This window comes from Chiloscyllium plagiosum, unplaced genomic scaffold (assembly GCF_037043375.1).
Source record: "Chiloscyllium plagiosum isolate Xiang-an unplaced genomic scaffold, Cpla_swu_hap1 HiC_scaffold_38, whole genome shotgun sequence".
Taxonomy (NCBI): Eukaryota; Metazoa; Chordata; class Chondrichthyes; order Orectolobiformes; family Hemiscylliidae; genus Chiloscyllium; species Chiloscyllium plagiosum.
In genome coordinates this window covers 22,906,881-22,930,663 of record NW_028270176.1, presented here as the reverse complement: position 1 = coordinate 22,930,663, position 23,783 = coordinate 22,906,881, and the positions used below count along the sequence as shown (strand labels likewise).

Sequence of the window (23,783 nt, the reverse complement as noted above, 5' to 3'; positions counted from 1 at the left end):
GCAGCAATGGACTTCCGCTCACACATCGAAACTGACAATGTCCACACTGAAACTGACAACAACCACGTTGAAAGTAACAAAGGCTGCGCTGGAACTGACAATGACTGCAGCAAAACGATCAACGATTCTGCAATACTGACAATAAACTATCTTACAGAGACAATAACCTCATCACTGACCTATTTCTCACAAACTGTATAAAAGTATCTTGATATGTGCTCCGGGTTGAGAGAAGACTCACAGCCGATCACTGTGCTGTTGATATCTTTCTCTCCCCGGAGCTCTGGTATTTCCTTGTACAATAAACTCTGTCATTGAACCCCAACTCAGACTCCGAGGCTGGTGATTTTCCCCACAACAATTGGCACTGCGAGCAGGGTTCTTATTACTGGGTGCCTTGGTCGAAAGCCACGATCGGGGAGCCAGGGTATGAACCAGTTTGTCTCTGCAAACGGGAAGAGTCAGACCGGCCAAAGACACAGTTTAAAAGGTATAAGATTGCGAGATGGGATGTAGGCCAGAGGTAGGCATTGGGAGCCTGTGGAGGTTGTGATATTGATCAGACCAATCACAATCTGGGATCAATGCTGCTGCTGAGAAGATCCAGGTGATTTCCCCAATCTTCCACCCTCAGGATCATTGGAAATCAGATACATGTCTCAAACTTTGAATTGGATGGCATTGGGATCATCTCCTGTCCCTCAGCCAATTTTTGAGAAGAGCTCAAAATAGCTGATTGCTGCTTTCTCGGTCACATCTCTTTTGAAGCAACTGTTTTGACTGAAGCTCGCAGAGTTCCTGAGTTCGGTCACTGCTCGTTCAATTGTTGTCCTGTTTCCCCAGAAAACACTTCCTGCTCAACACGAGACATCGATTCCTTCTCCCCTGCTCACTCTCCCCATTTAAACAAAACAGATGGACTTGTTGGGGTGGGCGAGGGGCCGTATATTGCCCCTAAGCATTCCCCACCTACCTTGGGGATACACTGAGTAGACAATCTCACTCATTTTCCCAATGGACACTGATGGCTTCTGCTGTTGCTGATGTCTGCTTTGGTTCCAAACTGGAAAATGTGAAGCCGGAGTTTGGGGGATCTGCTCAGGCACAGGGCAAGAGAAAAAGAGGACGGCAAGAACCACAAATATGTAACAGGAGAGAGAGAGGCAGGAAGAGAGATAATAAGTGATAGAAAGGCAAAAGAAACAGATAAGACAAACAGAAAGGAAGAGAGAAAGATAAAGAGTGATGCAAAGACACAGAGATAGCTAGAGGGAGAAAGGGAGAGAGACTGATTTAGAGAGATGGAAAGGAAGATAAACATATAGTGAAGGACAGAAAGGCAGAGAGACAGATAAAGAGATAAAGACATATAGAACATAGAACATAGAACATAGAAGAATTCAGCGCAGTACAGGTCCTTCGGCCCTCGATGTTGCGCCGATCCAAGCCCACCTAACCTACACTAGCCCACTATCCTCCATATGCCTATCCAATGCCCGCTTAAATGCCCATAATGAGGGAGAGTCCACCACTGCTACTGGCAGGGCATTCCATGAACTCACGACTCGTTGAGTGAAGAACCTACCCCTAACATCTGTCCTATACCTACCCCCCCTTAATTTAAAGCTATGCCCCCTTGTAATAGCTGACTCCATACGTGGAAAAAGATTCTCACTGTCGACCCTATCTAAACCCCTAATCATCTTATACACCTCTATCAAGTCACCCCGAAACCTTCTTTTCTCCAATGAAAACAACCCCAAGTGCCTCAGCCTTTCCTCATACGATCTTTCTACCATACCAGGCAACATCCTGGTAAACCTCCTCTGCACCCGTTCCAGTGCCTCCACATCCTTCCTATAGTATAGCGACCAAAACTGCACACAATACTCCAGATGTGGCCGCACCAGAGTCTTATACAACTGCAACATGACCTCAGTACTCCGGAACTCAATTCCTCTACCAATAAAAGCCAGTACGCCATATGCCTTCTTCACCGCACTATTTACCTGGGTGGCAACTTTCAAAGATTTGTGTACATGGACACCAAGATCCCTCTGCTCATCCACACTACCAAGTATCCGACTGTTAGCCCAGTACCCCATCTTTTTATTACCCTTACCAAAGTGAATCACCTCACACTTAGCTACATTGAACTCCATTTGCCACCTTTCTGCCCAGTTCTGCAGCTTATCTATATCCCGCTGTAACCTGCCACATCCTTCCTCACTGTCTACAACTCCTCCGACTTTCGTATCATCCGCAAACTTACTCACCCAACCTTCTAACCCCTCCTCCAGGTCATTTATAAAAATGACAAACAACAATGGTCCCAAAACAGATCCTTGCGGAACACCGCTAGTGACGGCACTCCAAGATGAACCTTTGCCATCAACTACTACCCTCTGTCTTCTTCCAGCCAGCCAACTCCTAATCCAAACCTCCAACTCACCCTCAATGCCATACCTCCGTATTTTTTGCAGTAGTCTACCATGGGGAACCTTATCAAACGCCTTACTAAAATCCATATACACCACATCTCCTGCTTTCCCCTCGTCCACCTCCTTAGTCACCTTCTCAAAGAATTCAATAAGGTTTGTGAGGCACGACCTGCCCTTCACAAAACCATACTGACTATCCTTGATCACATTATTCCTATCCAGATGTTCACAAATCCTATCCCTTACAATTCTCTCTAAGATTTTGCCCACAACAGAAGTGAGACTCACCGGCCTATAGTTACTAGGGTTATCCCTACTCCCCTTCTTGAACAAGGGAACCACATTTGCTAGCCTCCAATCTTCTGGCACTACTCCTGTAGACAACGAGGACATAAAAATCAAGGCCAATGGCTCTGCAATCTCCTCCCTTGCTTCCCAGAGAATCCTAGGATAAATGCCATCAGGCCCAGGAGACTTATCTATTTTCACCCTTTCCAGAATTTCCATCACCTCTTCTCTACATACCTCAAAGCCATCCATTCTACTTAATTGTGACTCAGTATTCACATTGACAACAATGTCCTGTTCCTGATTGAATACTGACGAAAAGTATTCATTCAGTGTCTCCCCAATCTCTTCAGCCTCCACACGCATCTTCCCACTACTATCCTTGACTGGACCTATTCCTACCCAAGTCATTCTTTTATTCCTGACATACCTATAGAAAGCCTTAGGGTTTTCCCTAATCCTACCAACTAAGGACCTTTCATGACCCCTCCTTGCTGCTCTTAGCTCTCTCTTCAGGTCCTTCCTGGCTACCTTATAACTCTCAATTGCCCCAATTGAACCTTCACGCCTCATTTTACATAGGCCGCCCTCTTCCATTTAACAAGGGATTCTAATTCCTTATTAAACCACGGCTCCCTCACACGACCCTTTCCTCCCTGCCTGACGGGCACATACTTATCAAGGACACTCAATAGTTGCTCCTTGAACAAGCTCCACATATCAATTACACCCTTGCCTTGAAGCTTACTTTTCCAGGCCACACATCCTAAGTCATGCCTCACAGCATCATAATTTCCCTGCCCCCATCTATAACTCTTGCCCTGTAGTGCACACTTATCCCTCTCCATCACTAGAGTAAAGGTCACCGAATTGTGGTCACTGTCCCCAAAGTGCTCACCTACCTCTAATTCTAACACCTGGCCTGGTTCATTACCCAGAACCAAATCCAGTATGGCCTCACCTTTTGTTGGCCTATCTACATATTGTGTCAGGAAACCCTCCTGCACACATTGGACAAACACTGACCCATCTAACGAACTTGAGCTATAGCTTTCCCAATTAATATCAGGAAAGTTAAAGTCCCCCATAACAACCACCCTATTACTTTCACTCTTCTCTTGAATCATCCTCGCAATCCTTTCTTCTACGTTTCTAGGACTATTAGGAGGCCTGTAAAAAACTCCTAACAGGGTGAGCTCACCTTTCCTATTGCTAACCTCAGCCCAAACTACCTCAGATGGCGAGTCTTCATCCATCGTCCTTTCCACAGCTGTAATACTATCTTTGACAAGCAATGCCACACCTCCCCCTCTTTTACCCCCACCTCTTACCCTACTAAAACATTTAAACCCTGGAACCTGCAACAGCCAATCCTGTCCCTGTTCTACCCATGTCTCCGTAATAGCCACAGCATCGAAGTCCCAGGTACCAACCCACGCTGCAAGTTCACCTACCTTATTTCGTATACTTCTTGCATTGAAGTATACACACTTCAAACCACTTTCCTGTTTACAGGCACCCTCCTTTGAAATTGATGCCATGTTCCTAACCTCCCTACATTCCAGGTCCTGCACCCTAAAGCTACAGTCTGGGTTCCCATGCCCCTGCAGAGTTAGTTTAAACCCCCCCCAAGAGCACTAGCAAACCTCCCACCAAGGATACTGGTGCCCCTCAGGTTCAGGTGTAGACCATCCTGTTTATAGAGGTCCCACCTTCCCCAGAAAGAACCCCAGTTATCCAAATACCGGAATCCCTCCCTCCTGCACCATCCCTGTAGCCACGCATTTAACTGTTCTCTCTCCCTATTCCTCGACTCTCTATCACGTGGCACGGGTAACAAACCAGAGACAACAACTCTGTTCGTTCTAACTCTGAGCTTCCAACCTAGCTCCCTGAAAGCCTGCCTAACATCCTCAGCGCTCCTCCTACCTATGTCATTGGTGCCAATGTGGACCACGACTTCGGGCTGCTCCCCCTCCCCCTTAAGGACCCGGAAAACACGATCAGAGACATCACGTACCCTTGCACCTGGGAGGCAACATACCAAACGTGAGTCTCTCTCGTTCCCACAAAACCTCCTATCTGTGCCCCGAACTATCGAGTCCCCAATTACTATTGCTCTGCTCTTCTCCACCCTTCCCTTCTGAGTAACGGGGACAGATTCCGTGCCAGAGGCCTGAGCCCCGTTACTTGCCCCTGGTAAGTCGTCCCCCCCACAAGTATCCAAAACGGTATACTTGTTCTTGAGGGGAATGGCTGCAGGGGGTCCCTGCACTGGCTGCTTCCTCCCAGTCCCCCTCACTGTCACCCATCTATCTGCCATCTTTGGAGTTACTACTTCCCTAAAGCTCTGATCTACGACCCCCTCTGCCTCCCGAATGATCCTAAGTTCATCCAACTCCAGCTCCAGTTCCCTAACACGGTCTTAGAGGAGCTGGAGATGGGTGCACTTCCTGCAAGTGTTATCAGCAGGGACGTCCATGGCATCCCTCACCTCAAACATGTTGCAAGAGGAACATTGTACTGCCTTCACTGCTATCCCTCTGAAAGTAACCTTTTATAAAAAAAAAACTGGGTCTAAAGAATACAACAAGCAAAATGCAGCACTTACCTACTTACCAATATAGATTGAGAGAAAGGAAGAAAGATGGTTACAGCAAGATAGAACAGAGAAATAAGAAGACAGAGAGATTGAAAAGCAGAGACTCAGCCAAAGAGAGAGAATGGCAGACAGCCTGCTACAGAGATGGAAAAGCAGAGAGAGGTAAAGAGATAGGCATGTATGGGATAGGTAAAGAGGGATAGAAAGGCAATGAGACAGATAAAGATAAAAAGACAGAGAGAACGATAAATAGAGAGAGAAATGTACAGAGACAGAGAATTCAGAATATAATGGGATGAACAGAGAGAGATAGCGAGAAGATAAAAGCGAAAGGAGCTGAGTTGTGAAGGGATGGAGAAATTTCTCAAACTTGTTTCCCTCCTGTTTTGGACGTGTTAAAACACTGCCCTCTGTTGGTGACTGGAGGGACGGACCCGATGGCAACGACACAAGCAGAGGGCAGCATCGCGTAGTGTTCAATCCACAATGGTACATACAATAACACAGCCTCAGGCTCAATGTGGACATTGTGAAATGAGAGGTAATTAGCAACAAGACATATTGCCAGAATCTTAACATTGTTTTTAAATATTTGCTTTTGCACATGGGCAGCTTCATGTAGCTGTTTTATTTTCCTTCCAGAACGAGAAGCTTTGCTTGTGATAAAATGTGTGACACAACTATGACTCAAAATCTTTGGTAAAAGCACATTGGAAATCCAAAACTCCCATTACCTTAAATACGCTTAAATGTTTAAACGTTGCATTGATTATAGAAACATACAGTACAAAGGATGCCCTTTGGTTTCTGTTTTTCTATCTCTCTTATCAATGTGCCTGCCTTTATAACTCTCCGAGGCGAGGGCTGTTTTCCCTGGAGCGTCGGAGCCTGAGGGGTGACCATATAGAGGTTTATAAAATCATGAGGGGCATGGATAGGATAAATAGACAAAGTCTTTTGTCTGGGGTGGGGAGTCCAGAACTAGAGGGCATAGGTTTAGGGTGAGAGAGTAAGATATAAAAGAGACCTAAGGGGCAACTTTTTCATGCAGAGGGTGGTTTGTATATGGAATGAGCCGCCAGAGAAAGTGGTGGAGGCTGGTATAATTGCAACATTTAAAAGGCATTTGGATACGTATATGAATAGGAAGGGTTTGGAGGGATATGGGCCGGGTGCTGGCAGGTGGGACTAGATTGGGTTGGGATATCAGGTCAGCATGGCCATATTGTCTGAAGGGTCTGTTTCCGTGCTGTACATCACTATGAATCCATATAACTCTTTTTTTTCTGTTTGCCTTTCTATCTATCCTTATTAATCTCTCTGCCTTTCGATCTCTCCTTTCTACCTCAGTTTATATATATATATATATATTATATCACTCAGGCTGTCCTCTCTTTCTCTCACTTACACTGCTGGAACACATCATCAAGTCTGTCCTGCCAAAACTACATGACTACCTACATTGGTCGGGAGCTGGTCGGGAGCTGGTCGGGAAGGTAAGTGATTGATATTTGAGTGGGTGTGTTCTATACCCCAGGCCCTACATAGTAGGGCCTCCCTCCCATCCTCCTCCTCTAACCTAACTTTAAAGTTCACAGGTAAGCTACTCAGTGTTCTTGCTTTGGAGATGAAGTGTAGCGTAATGGCAGCGCAGGCAGTGGAATGTTCCTCCTGCCGGATGTTTGAGATAGGGGTGACCACAGATACTCCTGCCGACTTCATCTGCAGGAAATGCAGTCAGATTCTGCTCCTCACAGAACGAGTTAGGGAACTGGAACTGGAGTTGGATGAACTGAGGATTATTCGAGAGGCTGAGAAGGTGATAGAAAGAAGCTACAGGGACATAGTTACGCCAGTGAACAGAGGTAGCTGGGTAACAGTTAGAGGTGGGAAGGGGAGGAAGCAGGCAGTGCAGGGATCCCCTGTAGTCATTCTCGTAAACAATAGGTATACCGCTTTGGATACTGGTGGGGGGGACAGCCTAGCAGGCGTAAGCTGCAGTGACCGGGTCTGTGGCGTGAGGTCTGGCTCTGAGACTCAGAAGGGAAAGGGGGAGAGGAGGAGAGCGCTAGTTATAGGAGACTCTCTAGTTAGAGGGACGGACAGGCGATTCTGTGGACATGGGCGAAACTCTCGGATGGTTTGTTGCCTCCCGGGTGCCAGGGTCCGAGACGTCTCGGACCGTGTCTTCAGAATCCTTAAGGGGGAGGGTGTGCAGCCAGAAGTCATGGTGCACATTGGCATCAACGACATAGGTAGGAAGAGAGGTGGGGAGGTCATTCAAGAGCTCAGGGAGTTAGGCTGGAAGCTGAAAGCTAGGACAGACAGAGTCGACATCTCTGGATTGTTGCCGGTGCCATGTGACAGTGAGGCAAGGAATAGGGAGAGAGTGCAGTTGAACACGTGGCTGCAAGGATGGTGTAGGAGGGAGGGCTTCAGGTATTTGGACAATTGGACTGCGTTCTGGGGAAGGTGGGACCTGTACAAGCAGGACGGGTTGCACCTGAACCAGAAGGGCACCAATATCCTGGGGGGTAGGTTTGCTAGCTATCTTCGGGGGGGTTTAAATTAATTTGGCAGGGGGATGGAATCCGGACTTGTAGTCCAGCAAATAGGCTAGCTGTTTGTCAGGATGTCCAAATGTGTGGGGAGGCTGTGAAGAAGGTAGCACTGACAGGGAATACTTGCGGACACAGAGATGGGTTCAAGTGTGTATACTTCAACGCAAGGAGTATCAGAAATAAGGTCGGTGAACTTAAGGCGTGGATAGGTACCTGGGACTACAATGTTGTGGCCATCACGGAAACGTGGATAGAAGAGGGACAGGAATGGTTGTTGAAGGTTCCTGGTTACAGATGTTTCAGTAGGATTAGGGAGGGTGGTAAAAAAGGAGGGGGGGTGGCGTTGCTAATTAGAAATGGTATAACAGCTGCAGAAAGGCAGTTCAAGGGGGATCTGCCTTTAGAGGTAGTATGAGCTGAAATCAGAAATAGGAAAGGTGCAGTCACCTTGTTGGGTGTTTACTATAGGCCCCCCAATAGCAGCAGAGATGTGGAGAAACAGATTGGGAAACAGATTTTGGAAAGGTGCAGAAGCCACAGGGTAGTAGTCATTGGCGATTTCAACTTCCCAAATATTGACTGGAAGCTCTTTAGATCAAGTAGATTGGATGGGGCGGTGTTTGCGCAGTGTGTCCAGGAAGCTTTTCTAACACAGTATGTAGATTGTCCGACCAGAGGGGAGACCATTTTGGATTTGGTACTCGGTAATGAACCGGGACAAGTGATGGGCTTGTTAGTGGGTGAACATTTTGGTGATGGTGACCACAATTCTGTGACTTTCACCTTGGTTATGGAGAGAGATAGGTGCGTGCAACAGGGTAGGTTTTACAATTGGGGGAAGGGTAATTATGATGCTGTAAGACAGGATCTGAGGAGCATAAGTTGGGAGCATAGGCTGTCGGGGAAGGATGTCGTGGAAATGTGGAACTTTTTCAAGGAACAGATACGACGTGTCCTTGATACATATGTAGCGGCCAGGCAGGAAAGAAATGGTCGTGTGAGGGAACCTTGGTTGACGAGGGAGGTTGAATGTCTTGTAAAGAGGAAGAAGGAGGCTTACATAAGGTTGAGGAAACAGGGTTCAGACAGAGCAGTGGAGGAATCCAGGATAGCCAGAAGGGACCTGAAGAAAGGGATTAGGAGAGCCAAGAGAGGGCATGAAAAATCTTTGGCGGATAGGATCAAGGATAACCCAAAGGCATTTTATGCGTATGTGAGAAACATGAGAATGATGAGAACGAGGGTAGGTCCAATCAAGGACAGTAGTGGGAGACTGTGTATTGAGTCGGAAGAGATAGGAGAGGTCTTGAATGAGTACTTTTCTTCAGTATTTACGAATGAGAGGAACCGTATTGTTGAAGAGGAGAGTGTGAAACGGACTGGTAAGCTAGAGGAGATACATGTTAGGAAGGAAGATGTGTTGGACATTTTGAACAACTTGAGGATAGACAAGTCCCCTGGGCTTGATGGGATATATCCTAGGATTATGTGGGAAGCAAGAGAGGAAATTACAGTACCGTTGGCAATGATCTTTTCATCTTCACTGTCAACGGGGGTGGTACCAGGGCACTGGAGAGTGGCGAATGTTGTGCCCCTGTTCAAAAAAGGGAATAGGGATAACCCCGGGAATTACAGGCCAGTTAGTCTTACTTCGGTGGTAGGTAAAGTAATGGAAAGGGTACTGAGGGATAGGATTTATGAGTATCTGGAAAGGCACTGCTTGATTAGGGACAGCCAGCACGGATTTGTGAAGGGTAGGTCTTGCCTTACAAGTCTGATTGAATTCTTTGAGGAGGTGACCAAGCATGTGGATGAGGGTAGAGCAGTGGATGTAGTATACATGGATTTTAGTAAGGCATTTGATAAGGTTCCCCATGGTAGGCTTATGTGGAAAGTCAGGAGGCATGGGATAGAGGGACATTTGGCCAATTGGATAGAAAACTGGCTAACCGGCCGAAGTCAGAGAGTGGTGGTAGATGGTAAATATTCAGCCTGGAGCCCAGTTACAAGTGGAGTTCCGCAGGGATCAGTTCTGGGTCCTCTGCTGTTCGTAATTTTTATTAATGATTTGGATGAGGGAGTCGAAGGGTGGGTCAGTAAATTTGCAGATGATACGAAGATTGGTGGAGTTGTGGATAGTGAGGAGGGCTCTTGTCGGCTGCAAAGGGACTTGGATATGATGCAGAGCTGGGCTGAGGAGTGGCAGACGGAGTTCAACCCTGCCAAGTGTGAGGTTGTCCATTTTGGAAAGACAAATAAGAATGCGGAATACAGGGTTAACGGTAGGGTTCTTAGTGAGGTGGAGGAACAGAGGGATCTTGGGGTCTATGTTCATAGGTCTTTGAAAGTTGCCACTCAGGTGGATAGAGCTTGTAAGAAGGCCTAAGGTGTATTAGCGTTCATTAGCAGAGGGATTGAATTCAAGAGTCATGAAGTGATGTTGCAACTGTACAGGACTTTGGTTAGGCCACATGTGGAGTACTGTGTGCAGTTCTGGTCGCCTCACTTTAGGAAAGATGTGGAAGCTTTGGAGAGGGTGCAGAGAAGATTTACCAGGATGTTGCCTGGAATGGAGAATAGGTCGTACGAGGATAGGTTGAGAGTGCTAGGCCTTTTCTCGTTGGAACGGCGAAGGATGAGGGGTGACTTGATAGAGGTTTATAAGATGATCAGAGGAATAGATAGAGTAGACAGTCAGAAACTTTTTCCCCGGGTACAACAGAGTGTTACAAGGGGACATAAATTTCAGGTGAAGGGTGGAAGGTATAGGGGAGATGTCAGGGATGGGTTCTTTACCCAGAGAGTGGTGGGGGCATGGAATGCGCTGCCTGTGGGAGTGGTAGAGTCAGAACCTTTGGTGACCTTTAAGCGGCAATTGGATAGGTACATGGATGGGTGCTTAAGCTAGGACAAATGTTCGGCACATCATGGCCGAAAGGCCTGTTCTGTGCTGTATTGTTCTATGTTCTATGTTCTATTACTCCCACCTCCCAGGTGAAGGCCTGAAGTCTTGAATGTTGCATCGTTCAAGTGCTCAGCTAAATGATAATTTAAAGTTTGCGAGGTTCCCCACCTCAACTCCCCTCCCAGGCAGTGCATTACAGACCCCACTCCAACTGTTTAGATGTAAAACATTCCCGAAGCTCTCTTCCTGCTCGCTCTCAAAAGTAAACTTGGATTCAGGAATCTAAATCACATTTTCCCAAAATGAGACTTTACCAAAATGAGATTTTACCATGTTAACTATTAATTAAAGATTAACAATCCAACAAGACTTTTGGTTCAATAAAGTTTCTGTCCCAAGTTGTGAAATGGTATCTTATCATTGACTTCAGGAAGAAAGGCGGACACACACTCATCTACATCAACGGAACGGAGGTTGAGAGCATCAATTTCCTCAGAGCGATGAGAACCGACAACCGGTCCTGGACCTACCACATAGATGTGACGGTCAAGGAGACACAATCACATCTCCTCTTCCTCAGGTGGCTTAGGAAATTCGGCATGTCCATAATGACCCTCACTAACATTTACAGATGCCCCATCGAAAGCACACTGTCTGGGTGTGTAGTGGCCTGGTACGGCAAATGTTCTGTCCATGAGCCGAAGATTGTGATCACAGCCCAGACCATCATGGAATCCAACCTCCTATCCATGGACTCCATTTACACTTCTCGTTGTCAGGGAAAGGCTGACAATATCATCAAATCTCCCTCCCAACCCAGTAACGCTCCCCTACAGTGGGAAGTGTGAAGGGAGCAGCATCTATGCTATAGTGGGGGAATGGGTCTTGGAGTGCTGGGGGAGAAAGGGTGTTGATAATTCAGATTGAGTGGTGGGAATGTGAGAATGGCACAACCCAGACTGGGATGGGGGAGACAGTCCCACTGGGATGGAGACTGAGGAGAGAGGACATGGGGACTGAGGAATGTAACGAGGAAAGCTGAAAGAAAGGAAAGGGATGGGAGTGAGTACACAGTTTGAAGGTGTTGAACTCTATACTAAGTCCAGAAGTTTTTAAAGTGTCCAATCTGAAGGTGGGATGCTATTCCTCCAGATTTCAGCAGAGGTTTGTGACGTCACCACATGCTGGGGTTCCCACCCTCTGCTCGTGAGTTCACCAATAGAGAGGGAAAGAAACGTTGACTGATAGCAGACAGTTGCCCAAGGCTGGAATTGAACCCAGGTCCCGTGAGGCAGTAGTGCTTACCACCATGCCACCCAAAGTCCACCTGACCCACAGGTGTATGATTAGTGTCTGGTCAGGTAGTTCAAGATTCCTAACCAGGGAATCAGTGGGAATGTTGCTGTTGACAAGAGTTGAAGCATCAGCTGAATTTGAAAATTAGCATTGTCTTCATTCACCAGACATGGGCATCGCTGGCTGGGCCCAGCATTTCTTGCCAATCCCTAGTTGCGCCTTGAGAAGATGGTGGTGAGCTGCCTTCTTGAACCAATGGAGTCTATGTAATGTCAGTGGACCCACAGTGCCCCTAAGGGAAGGATTTCCAGCATTTTGAACCAGAGAAATTGAGGAAACTGCAACATATTTCCTATTCAGGATGGCGTTCCAGTACCAGATTTGAAACATTAACTCTGTTTCTCTCTGCACAGATGCTGCCAGACCGGCAGCATTTCTCCAATAGTTTGTTATAGATGATCAAGTTGTTTGGAGATTGTCACAGTCAAGTTTGACCTCTTTCCATATTGACAATGAATGTGAGAATCAAAAGTATTCTGTCCAACGTTAATTGATAAACACACTGCTTTAATGCCTGTATGTCACAGCTACCAAAGTGTCAGCTCCGTCCTTTCTGTTTGCTTTCATCCGGTTGGATTTTGATTTGGACTTGAGTACAGGAATACAGTGAAAATTGTACAAAGTTGCTATACTCCGGCAACATCATACTCCCCAAAGGTCAGGATGAAAAGCAGAGACAGAAATAAAATACACACAAAATGGGCAGTATCGAGTGGCATTATTCAGAAAATCGCAGATTCCTCACATTAAACATTCACACAGCAGGCTCCTGTCAGACTACCTGAAGGCTCCTAGACTGATTTCTGGAATGAGGGATGCTGGGAACTATGTTACGTTGACACAAATGGTATATTGGTCCTCGGAGTGAGGGAATTCAAGTACAGGAGCAGGGATGTCTTGCTGCAACTGCACGGTGCCTTAGTGAGACCACAATAGGAAATTTGTGTGTGGATTTTGTCTCCTCATCTATGAAAAAATGTTCTGGAAATGGAGGGAGCGCAGCAAAGATTTACCAATCTGCTTCCTGGGATGGCAGAACTGACATTTGAGGAGAGATTACATTAGTTTGGATTATATTCAGTGGAGATTAGAAGAATCAGGGGAGATCTAAGGGGAGTTAGAGGGAGTGGCTGAGTGGACTCGGATGTTTTACCCTGGAAATTCGGAGGCTGAGGGTTGTTCTTACAGGGGTTTATAAAATCAAGAAGGGTATGGATAGGGTGAATAGCCAAGGGCCTTTGCCTTGGCGGGGGGAGTCCAAAACTAGAGGGGATAGGTTTAAGGTGAGAGGGGATAGACTTGAAAGTCACCTCACAGGGAACTTTTTCACACGGAGGTTGGTGCATGTATGGAACGAGCACCCAGAGGAAGTTGCGGAGGCTGATAAAATTACAATTTTTAAAAGGCATCTAGATTGGTGTATGAATAGGAAGGTTTAGAGGGATATGGGCCAAATGCTGACAAATAGATCTCAGTAGGATTAGGAAGTCTGGTTGGCGCAGATGGGTTGTAGCAAAGGGTCTGTTTCCGTGCTGTATGACTATCTCATAGAAAATTCAAACAGGATTAGAAAGAGTAGATGTAGGAAAGATGTTTTTGATACAAAAACATAAATTGTGGGATTAAAGGGAGAAAGTAGCAAGAGGAGACTGATTTGCAAGATCAGCTGTGATCATATTGAATAGAATGGCCTCATCCTGTTCTTATATTCAATGTTTCTTCTCTGAGGAAGAGTTGAGCAGATTGGGTTTATACACACTGGCATTTTAAGAACAACATGTAAGATCTTAAGGCAGCTCGACAACGAAGTCTCTGAGAGGGTGCTTCCTCCTCGAAACTCGAATGATGGGGCACAGTTAAAAACAAAAGGTCTTTCATTGAAGACTTGATCTTTCTCTGACATTGGATCGCCATTGCACTTCTGTTCCGCAAAGGGCTGGGCCATTGCATACACTCAAGGTTGAGTCAGGTTTATGATTTACGGTGCCACGGTGGCTCCGTGGTTAGCACTGCTGCTTCACAGCACTCAGGATACAGGTTCAATTCCAGCCTCAGGCTACCTTGTGGAGTTTTCACATTCCTCCAGTAGTCTGTATATGTTTCCTCCCACAACCTAAAGATGTGCAGGTTAGGTGGATTCCTCTTTTACGTTTTATCCACCCCCTGAACATTCTTAGACATCCCGGGTTCTCTGGGCTTGTTGCTCCCACATTTCGTCCTGAACGAACATGTTGGGCCTGTCTCTTGCCCAGTAACTCGAACTGCTGTGCTGCAGATTTATACTCAACTAGCTGTTCCCAGTCTATTTTGGCTAGATCCTGCCTTATATTAACAGAATCTGGCTTCCCCCGGTCCAAAGCCCAACTATCCAACAACATTGAGTGAAAATACAGAAGGCAGATAGAGGGCTTGGTAACACGGCGCAATGAGAACAACATCTGTCTCAACGTCGGCAAAACTAAAAAAGTGATAATTGACATAAAAAAAAAGAACAACATGCTCCCCACCCCCCCTTCCCCCAATCAGCGGAACAGGGGTTTGAAAGGATGGAGAGCGTCACGTTCCTCAGAGTGATGATAACTGACAATCTGCCCTGGACTTCCCACATAAATGTGAAGGTCAAGAAGGCACCACAACATCTGTTCTTCCTCAGGCCACTCAAGAAATTTGGCATTTCCATCAAGAAACACAACAACATCTACAGATGCACCACTGAAAGCATAATGTCCGGGTGCATAATGGACTGCTACAGCAACTGTTCTGCCCAAGAGCATAAGAAATGACAGAAGTTTGTGTGCGCAGCCCAGGCCATCACAAAACCAAGGTTCCTTCCATGGACTCCACTTACACAGCTCACTGCCATGGAAATACTGCAAACTTCATCAAAGACCCATCACACCCTGGTAATGATCTCCTATAACCTCTACTGTCAGGCAGAAGCCTGAAGACGTTCATCATAAGGTTCAGGAACAGCTTCTTCCAAGCTGTTTTTGACTGATGAACTGACCGTCTAGCCTTAAATAATGCTGATCTTGCTAACTTGGATGCTGTCTCATGTGCACTTTGTGCAATATAACCTGTATGTCTCTGTCTAGGTCTTTTTGATCTGTACATCCTTGCTTACTATGATCTGCCTTTACAGCTTGTTAACAAAGCTTTTCACTGTACTTTGCTACACATGACAACAAATCAATCAATGCTATTTGAAGATCTCTGAATTTCTGCAGTGCATCTTGTAGATGGTACATGCTGCTGTTACTGACCATAAGTGATGGAGGAGGTGGATGCTTGCGGATGTGGTGCCAATCAAGTGGGGCCGCTTTGTCCTGGATGGTGTCAAACTTCTTGAATGTTATTGGAGCCACACTCATCCAGGCTAGTGGGGAGTATTCCATCACACTCCTGACTTATGCCTTGTAGATGGTGGATAGGCTCAGGGGAGTCAGGAGGTGAGTTGCTCACTGCAGGACTCCTAGTTTCTGAATTGCTTTTGTTGCCACTGTGTTTATGTGGTGAGACCAGTTGTGTTTCTGATCAATGATAAGCCCCAAGGTGATAGTAGGGGATTCAGTGAAGGAAACTCCATTGAATGTCAAGGGGAGGTGATTAGATTGTCTCTAATTGGTGATGGTCATAGCCTGGCATTTGTGTGGTGCAAATGTTAATTGGCACTTGTCAGACCAAGCATGGATATTGTCCAGATCTTGTTGCATTTACACACAACTGCTTCAGAGTCTGAGGAGTCACGAATGGTGCTGAACATTGTGCAATGATTGGCGAACATCCCCACTTCTGACCTTATGGTGGAGGGAAGGTCATTGATGAACCAGCTGAAGATGTTTGGGCCTAGGACACTAGCCTGAGGAACTCCTGCAGAGATTCCCAGAACTAGGCACAGCGCTGCACTGTCCCTTGAGGGAGAAAGTGAGGACAGCAGATCAGAGTAGAAGAGTGTGGTGCTGGAAAAGTACAGCCAGTCAGGCAGTATCTGAGGAGCCGGAGAGTCGATATTTCGGACATAAGCTGTTCTGCTCGAAATGTCGACTCTCCTGCTCCTCGGATGCTGCCTGACCGGCTGTGCTTTTCCTGCACCACACTCTTCAACACTGTCCGTTGAAGCACCATCTATATATCGATATAAAAAACTCTCCTGAATACATTTCAAGAAATTTGTCTTCTCGAACCCTTTATGCTATGATTATTCCTATTAATATTGAGGAAGTTGAAATTCCTTAATTACACCTGTATTGGTTTACATACCTTACTGAATTGCCTACCACTTGACAGGGTAGATGTAGAGGGTTTTTGTTTCCCTTGTGGGAGAAAATGGGACAGAGACTATAATTTCTGAACAAGGGTCACACCTTTAAGACAAAGATGAGGAGGAATTTCTTCAATCAGATGATTATGAATCTGTGGAATGTTCTACAGCAGAGGGCTGATGGGATTTTGGGGAAAAGGCAGGAAAGTGGAGTTGAGGAATTTCAGATTAGCCATCATCTCAGTGAATGGTGGAGCAGGTGCAATGGACTGATAGGCCATGTGCTATAGTCTTATCCATCGTATCCCCATAATCACATACACTACTGGCGAACAAGCATCAACCTGTCCCTCAATCCTTCAGATCTCCAGCAGTGGCTTGCTGTTCTCACAAACTACAGATGGGGTCTGTGTTTAAGCCATCTACAATGTTGACTTTCCTGTTCCTTGCCTGACCTGTGTGCTTTTCCAGCTCCACATCTATTGACCCAAAGGCACAAACTATACGATTATATGTAGGGCCTTGGTGGTGTTGTAGAACAGACAGACCTAGGATTCAGGTACTTAATACTTTGAAATGTACATCACATATAGATGGGGTGGTTAGAAGGCATTTATCACACTTGCCTTCATTGCTCAGACCTTTAAGAATGGGAGTTGGGACGTCATGTTGAGGCTACACAGGTCATTGGTGGGGTCTCTTCTGGAGTAGTGTGTCCAGTGTTGGTCACCCTGTTACAGGAGTGTGGGAGGGTTAGGGTGACCTTATAGCAGTTTATAAAATCATGATGGGTAGAGATAAGGTGAATGGCAGGTTTTGTTTCCCCTAGGGTGGGGTATTTCAAGAGTAAGGAGCATATTTTTCAGGTGAGAGGAGGGAGATTTAAAGTAGACATGAGGGCAATTGTTTTTAGTGCAGAGAGTCATTCCTGTGTGGATTGAACTTTCAGAGGAAGTGTTGAATGCAGGTACAGTTACATTGTTTAAAAGACATTTGGATAAATTTATAAACAAGAAATGCTTGGAGGGAAAGGGCCAAGTGCAGGTGGGACTAGTTTAGTTTGAGATTGTGGTCAATATAGACTGGGTGGACCGAAGGGTTCGTTTCCGTGCTGTATGAATCTATGACTCAATTTGGCAGAAAGGAAACAGAATGTATCTTCTCAAGAAGAATTGTTAGTTCTTTTGTAGCATGTGACTTATTTTTGAAACTCACACTCCCCTTTGAGGCAGGTAGGATTTGAATCCTGAGCTTCTATTCCAAAGATAGATATTACCACTTGTTAATAGAATTAACAGTGTGGAATGAAGCCATTTGGCCCATTACGTCTGCACGAAAGCATCCCACTCAGACCCATAACCCCCTATTTACCATGGCTAATCCACCTCGCCTGCACATTATGGGACATTTCGTGTAACCAATTCATGTAAGCTGCACAGCTTTGGAGTGTGGGAGGAAATCAAAGCACTCAGAGGAAACCCACTCTCACACAGGGAGAACACATAAACTCCACACAGGTTAGAAACAAAGCTGGGTCCCTGATGCTGTGAGGCAGCAGTGCTAACCACTGTGCTAACCATGCCACCGTAGATCATTAAATAGCATTGGTCATAGCATTGATTTAAATATTGGACACCCAGTATCTCCTGTTTATTTGACAGGATATCTGCATATTTCAGCTGATGACAAACAGCTTGCTGGAAGAACTGCACCACAAAGCATTCTATCATCCACAAATTCCTGAATGTTCACTTTGCATCTTAAATTTAGTCTACCTTTCTCTGAAATTCAAAAGAGAGAGTGGAAATTGAAAATTCATGGGAACATAGGCTAAGTTTTTATGGTGTTGGCATTCGGAAATGTTTAAACTTTGCATGCCTTACAGTTCAGGTCAATCCTTCAGCCAAAACTTTGAAATGTTATTTTTTTCCAGCGATATCATCAAGCTTGTGAACGGGAAATAGCAAACAGATTGTGGAATGGAGGATTCTCACTGTAGTGGAAACAGCCAACTGCAAAAGGACGAGGACAGTGAAAGTCACAAATAGTTCAAGTGTAACAAAGAACTGAGCTCAAATATCTTTGTGCTCACAAGTCAGTATTGAGAAGGAGAAACATAGCCAAGAACTAAAAGAGTTCTGATTTGACTGGAGACAACAGTCGATGTAGAGTCATAGAGATGTACAACATGGAAACAGACCCTTTGGTCCAACTCATCCATGCCGACCAGAAATCCCAACCTAATCTAGTTCCCCATTTGTCAGTACTTGACCCTGTATCCCTCTCAATATATCCTTTTCTAATACTCTTCCAGACGCCTTTTAAATGTTGCAATTGCACCAGCCTCCACCACTTCCTCTAGCAGCTCATTCCATACAGGTATCACCCTCTTCATGAAAAAGTTGTCCCTTAGGTCCCTTTTATATCTATCCCCTCTCACTTTAAACCTATACCCTCTAGTTCTGGACTTCCCCATCCCAGGGAAAATACTTTGTCTATTTATCCGACCCATGCCCCTCATAATTTTATAAACCTCTCTACAAGGTCATCCCTCAGCCTTCAAAACTCCATGGAAAACAGCCCCAGCCCATTCAGCCTCTCCCTATAGCTCAAATCCTCCAACTTTGGCAACATCCTTGTAAATCTTTTCTGAACCCTTTCAAGTTTCACAACATCCTTCCAATTGGAAGGAGACCAGAATTGTGCGCAATATTCCAAAAGTGGCCTAACCAATGTCCTGTACAGCCACAACATCACCTCCCAACTCCATTACTCAATGCTCTAACCAATAAAGGAAAGCATACCAAATGCCTTCTTCACTATCCTATCTACCTGTGACTCTACTTTCAAGGAGCTATGAACCTGCACTCCAAAGTCTCTTTGTTCAGCAACACTCCCTGGGACCTTACCACTAAGTGTATAAGTTCCACTTTCCCAAACATGCAGCACCTCGCATTTATCTAAATTAATCCATCTGTTACTCCTCAGCCCAATGCCCCATCTAACCAAGATCCCATTGTAATCTGAGGCAACCTTATTTCCTGTCTATTACACTTCCAATTTTGTTGTCTTCTGCAAATTTACAAACTATACTTCCTTTGTTCAAATCCAAATCATACATGTAAATGATGAAAAGTGGTGGGCCCAGCACCGATCCTTTTGGCCCTCCACTGCTTACAGGCCTCCAGTCTGAAAAATAATCCTCCACCACCAGCCTTTGTCTTCTACCTTTGAGCCAGTTCTCTATCCAAATGGCTAGTTTTCCCTGTATTCCATGATATCTAACCGATGGGGATCGTTGTCAAATGAACAGGTGATCACTTTCAGAGAAACAGGCTTGAGCAGGAGGGCGAAGGAAACACTTCCTCTATTATTACACTCAGCAGCTATTCACAGGCTGAAATGCTGAGTGTTCACTTAACCTGTTCCCATTGTAGGGACTTGGTATTGTGAATGGAACACTGCACAAAGGGAAGCACAAATGTTGGGGTCCCTGGTAAAGTTGAAGAGTGGAGAAATCTGTCACATTTATAATTGTATCGATGATATTGAATTTGCTCTTTAAGATTACATGAAATTGGTAAATGAACTGATTCCAGCTTCATTACTTCATTAACTTCTAAACCATGAAATGATTGTGCTCGATTCACCATACCCCTCACATCAGAGACAACTCTGGTGAGGTAATGTGTTTGTTCAACTTCTTGGAAATAATCTCAACGAACAGGGGTATAACAATGCCAGTTGAGACTTATTCTCTATATAAAAAATCAATGAGAGCAGATCAGCTGAGAGATCTTGTCAGAGTCTTGGGCACAAAATAACAGTCTTTTACAGAAATGGGCTATTGTGGAGTAAAGGAGATAAGGCGTGTTTATTATCCTTTAATTTCAGCTGTTGGAGTTCCTGGTAAGATGTTATCACATTTAATAGTATTGTAACTCTATTGTTGGCTCTTCCTGCCATTACATTTGACTGTTTTAGGCAGCTATCTGGTCTGTCCAACAGTTGGATGACAACATTTTCACTGCTGTTTCTATTTTGACAGGACCATGTTATATCGGTGATGGTTTTTGCTGATCAAAGGCTGGTTTTATTTCAGGGTCATTCTTCTACGTTGAAAGTATTGGAATTGGATACTTGTGTTAAGAGCAGAAATCGGATCACCAGGAAGTGTTAATAATTTCACTTTTTGGGATTAACTTGCAGTGTAATTTTTCTTATAAACATTCTTTTAGGGATTGATGAGGCACCATGTGTTACATGGATCTATCATTATTCCCATTCTCTATGGTAGTATTCAGATAAGTGTATCTTCTGCTGCTTTTGATGAAAGAACTGGACAGCTATTCTGAGGGGAAAGTTTATCCTGATTTGTGGACAGAGATTTCTGTTGGTCTTGATCATAAATTATATTGCAGGTTGTTTAGATTTCTGGAAGAGGAGTTGGGTTGGAAGAATGTCAGGCCCTTGTGTGTGAGTTTATAGCAAAGAATCTGAAAACCCAACATTCCTGAGCAAGGAAGGGATGTAAAATGGATCTATGAAATTGGGTTTTTGCAAGGGGAGAAGATGGTGATGGAGTTGGAAAATGAGAATCAAAGGCTGAATATTGGAGTGGATGATATGTAAGTAGAACTTTTCACTGTTTCTACTACTTCAAAACAAATGGGAGCTGTGAATTGGCCCATAGTGCATAATGTCTCCACTGACAGTTTAGATAAAGCAAGTCCAATTAATATATGCAGCCAAGAATGAAGGGGAGTGGACTCACAGCTTCTGTGAAATGTACCATTGTATCTAAGAATGTACACATGGAACACTTTTTAATTTATATATGCTCTTTGGCAAACCAAATCTTCCTAGGAAAGGAGCTGAAGTTGAAGTCTTGACAGACATTGTGGCTGTAATTTATCACATAAATGCTGAGTGGTCTAACTATTAACTTACTGCAATTTGCCATGAATTCATGTTTAACTTATGTTGACTTTGCTTTGGATGTTAGTATAAAAGTTAGATAAAGGAAACTTTGTCCATTGAGTTTCATTTCCCCCTTGGACAGTTTGGTATGTTTGGATCTTTGTTTTTGTTTCTTCTCAACAGGGGTCATACACAGGACACTTTAAAATTCAAAGACAGGTAGTTTATCGGGCTGATATTTAGAAGAGGATTTAGATTGTCTTCATTCCATGTGGTGCAAATTAAGTGAAAAGTGTGCAGGAACATGTGGAAAGTTGGAGCATCTAGAGAAGCACTGGAATATTGACAGAAACCTCACTGTTCGGTTATGATTGGATAGTGGGCTTGTGGACAGGATGGAAGATGTGAAGGCAAAATTAAATGCGCAACTGCTGATGGATCTTTTCCTCTCTCTTTCTCTCTGATAGTTAACCTGGTGGCAATTGTTATCCTATGCCGAGGCAAGTGTGGTCTTTCACCATGTATCACTTGCTACCTTGTGGGAATGGCAGCCTCTGATCTTCTTGTTGTCATCAGTGATCCCTTATTGAGGCAGACAGCCTCAATGTACTTTGCAGATTCCTTCATTTTCATTACTCCTCTCTGTATTGTAATTTATTTTTCAGCCATGGCAGCCACTGTTGCTTCTGTGTGGCTCACAGTTGCTTTCACTGTGGATCGATTTGTGGCCATTTGTTGTGAGAAGCTGAAAACAAAATATTGCACCAAGAAAATTGCAACTGTGGTTATATTAACAGTGAGTCTGCTAGGCTGTTTGGAGTCTATCCCTTGGTGCTTTTCAAAGGAACCTAAATATGTAATTGGTAATGTTCCCTGGAATTGTGTCACTAAACCGAGCTTCCATACATCCCCTGGATGGGCTACCTTAGAAATGATTCATTACGTTTTAACACCCTGCATCCCTCTCTTTTTAATTCTGCTGCTCAATGTTTTGACAGTCAGACACATTTCAGTAGCTAGTAAAGTTCGAAGAGGACTTCAGGTGATGAAGAGTCGTAGGAAATCCATTATTTTACTCTTGAGCATTTCAGGCAGTTTCATCCTGTTATGGGTGTTACACATTGTGTACATCATTTACCGGCGAATTGCAGATATGATACCGTATTACTCCTATATTGACCCGAACTAAACAATATACCGCACATCAAAGATGTTGCAAGTACTCAGTACTTGCACTAACACGGGTATTTATGTTGTGACGCAGACTAAATTCAGAGAGGAGCTGAAGAATGGGGTGAAATACCCATTCAATCTCATTGGTAAATTTCTGTCAGCAGTCACGGGGACAAGCTTGTAACTTTCTCCCTTGATTTTCTCCCCCACTGCATAGTTTAGACCCAAACATAGATAATAAATAAAGTCCGACACACACACACACACAGTTTCAGGATTCTTCCCTCTGGTTGACTCTGTATCAGAACTAGGAAGCAACAATCAGACATACACTAATTCACACACACATACGCTCTCTCACGTATACACACAAACTCACTCACACTCCTTTTCACACACAAATACACTTACACACACACTTGCTACCTCTCTCACACACAGACACTCTCTCTCTTTCTCTCACATGCACACACTCTCTTTCCGTCTCTCACGTATGCAGTCACCCAATATTACAGAATAACATATGGATTCAACAGAGCACAAATATAAACATAGATAATAGCGCAGGAGCAGGCCATTCAGCCCTTCAAGCCTGCTCCACATTCAGCATAAATATGGCTGAACATTCAACTCATTCCCACGCTGGCCTTCTTCCTCATGAAGTGGCAGATGGCACGGGGCAGGGTGACACTAGGCACACAGACACACAAGATGGCTGCTGAGCCCTAAGTTGGCCACTTGATGCACAAGATGGCCGTCGACCCACAATATGGAGAGAGACAGCTGAGCAAACACAAATACTGCCTGGGGCCACCTGAATGCCAGCACAATGCACTCACAACCAAGTTGATTCGTGTAAGATGGGTGGGGAACAGAATAAACATGTGTAGCCTATATTACCCGCCAAAGTGCCTAGATCCAGCCATCTCCTTTGATATAAATGCTAACAATTTGATACAGACTCAATACAAAGTGCTAATAGCCAGGGCTGCAGTAATGGTCCTTCTCAGGAAGAGCAATTAGCGCCCATTACTGCAGCAATGGACTTCCGCTCACACATCGAAACTGACAATGTCCACACTGAAACTGACAACAACCGCGTTGAAAGTAACAAAGGCTGCGCTGGAACTGACAATGACTGCAGCAAAACGATCAACGATTCTGCAATACTGACAATAAACTATCTTACAGAGACAATAACCTCATCACTGACCTATTTCTCACAAACTGTATAAAAGTATCTTGATATGTGCTCCGGGTTGAGAGAAGACTCACA

The 23,783-nt window shown here is 44.8% G+C and overlaps 1 pseudogene; it reads left to right on the top strand.

Moving 5' to 3' along the window:
- Nucleotides 1-20,253: 20,253 nt before the first annotated feature.
- On the top strand, nt 20,254-22,691 carry LOC148139299 (putative G protein-coupled receptor 139; annotated as a pseudogene).
- The last annotated feature ends 1,092 nt before the right edge of the window (nt 22,692-23,783 follow it).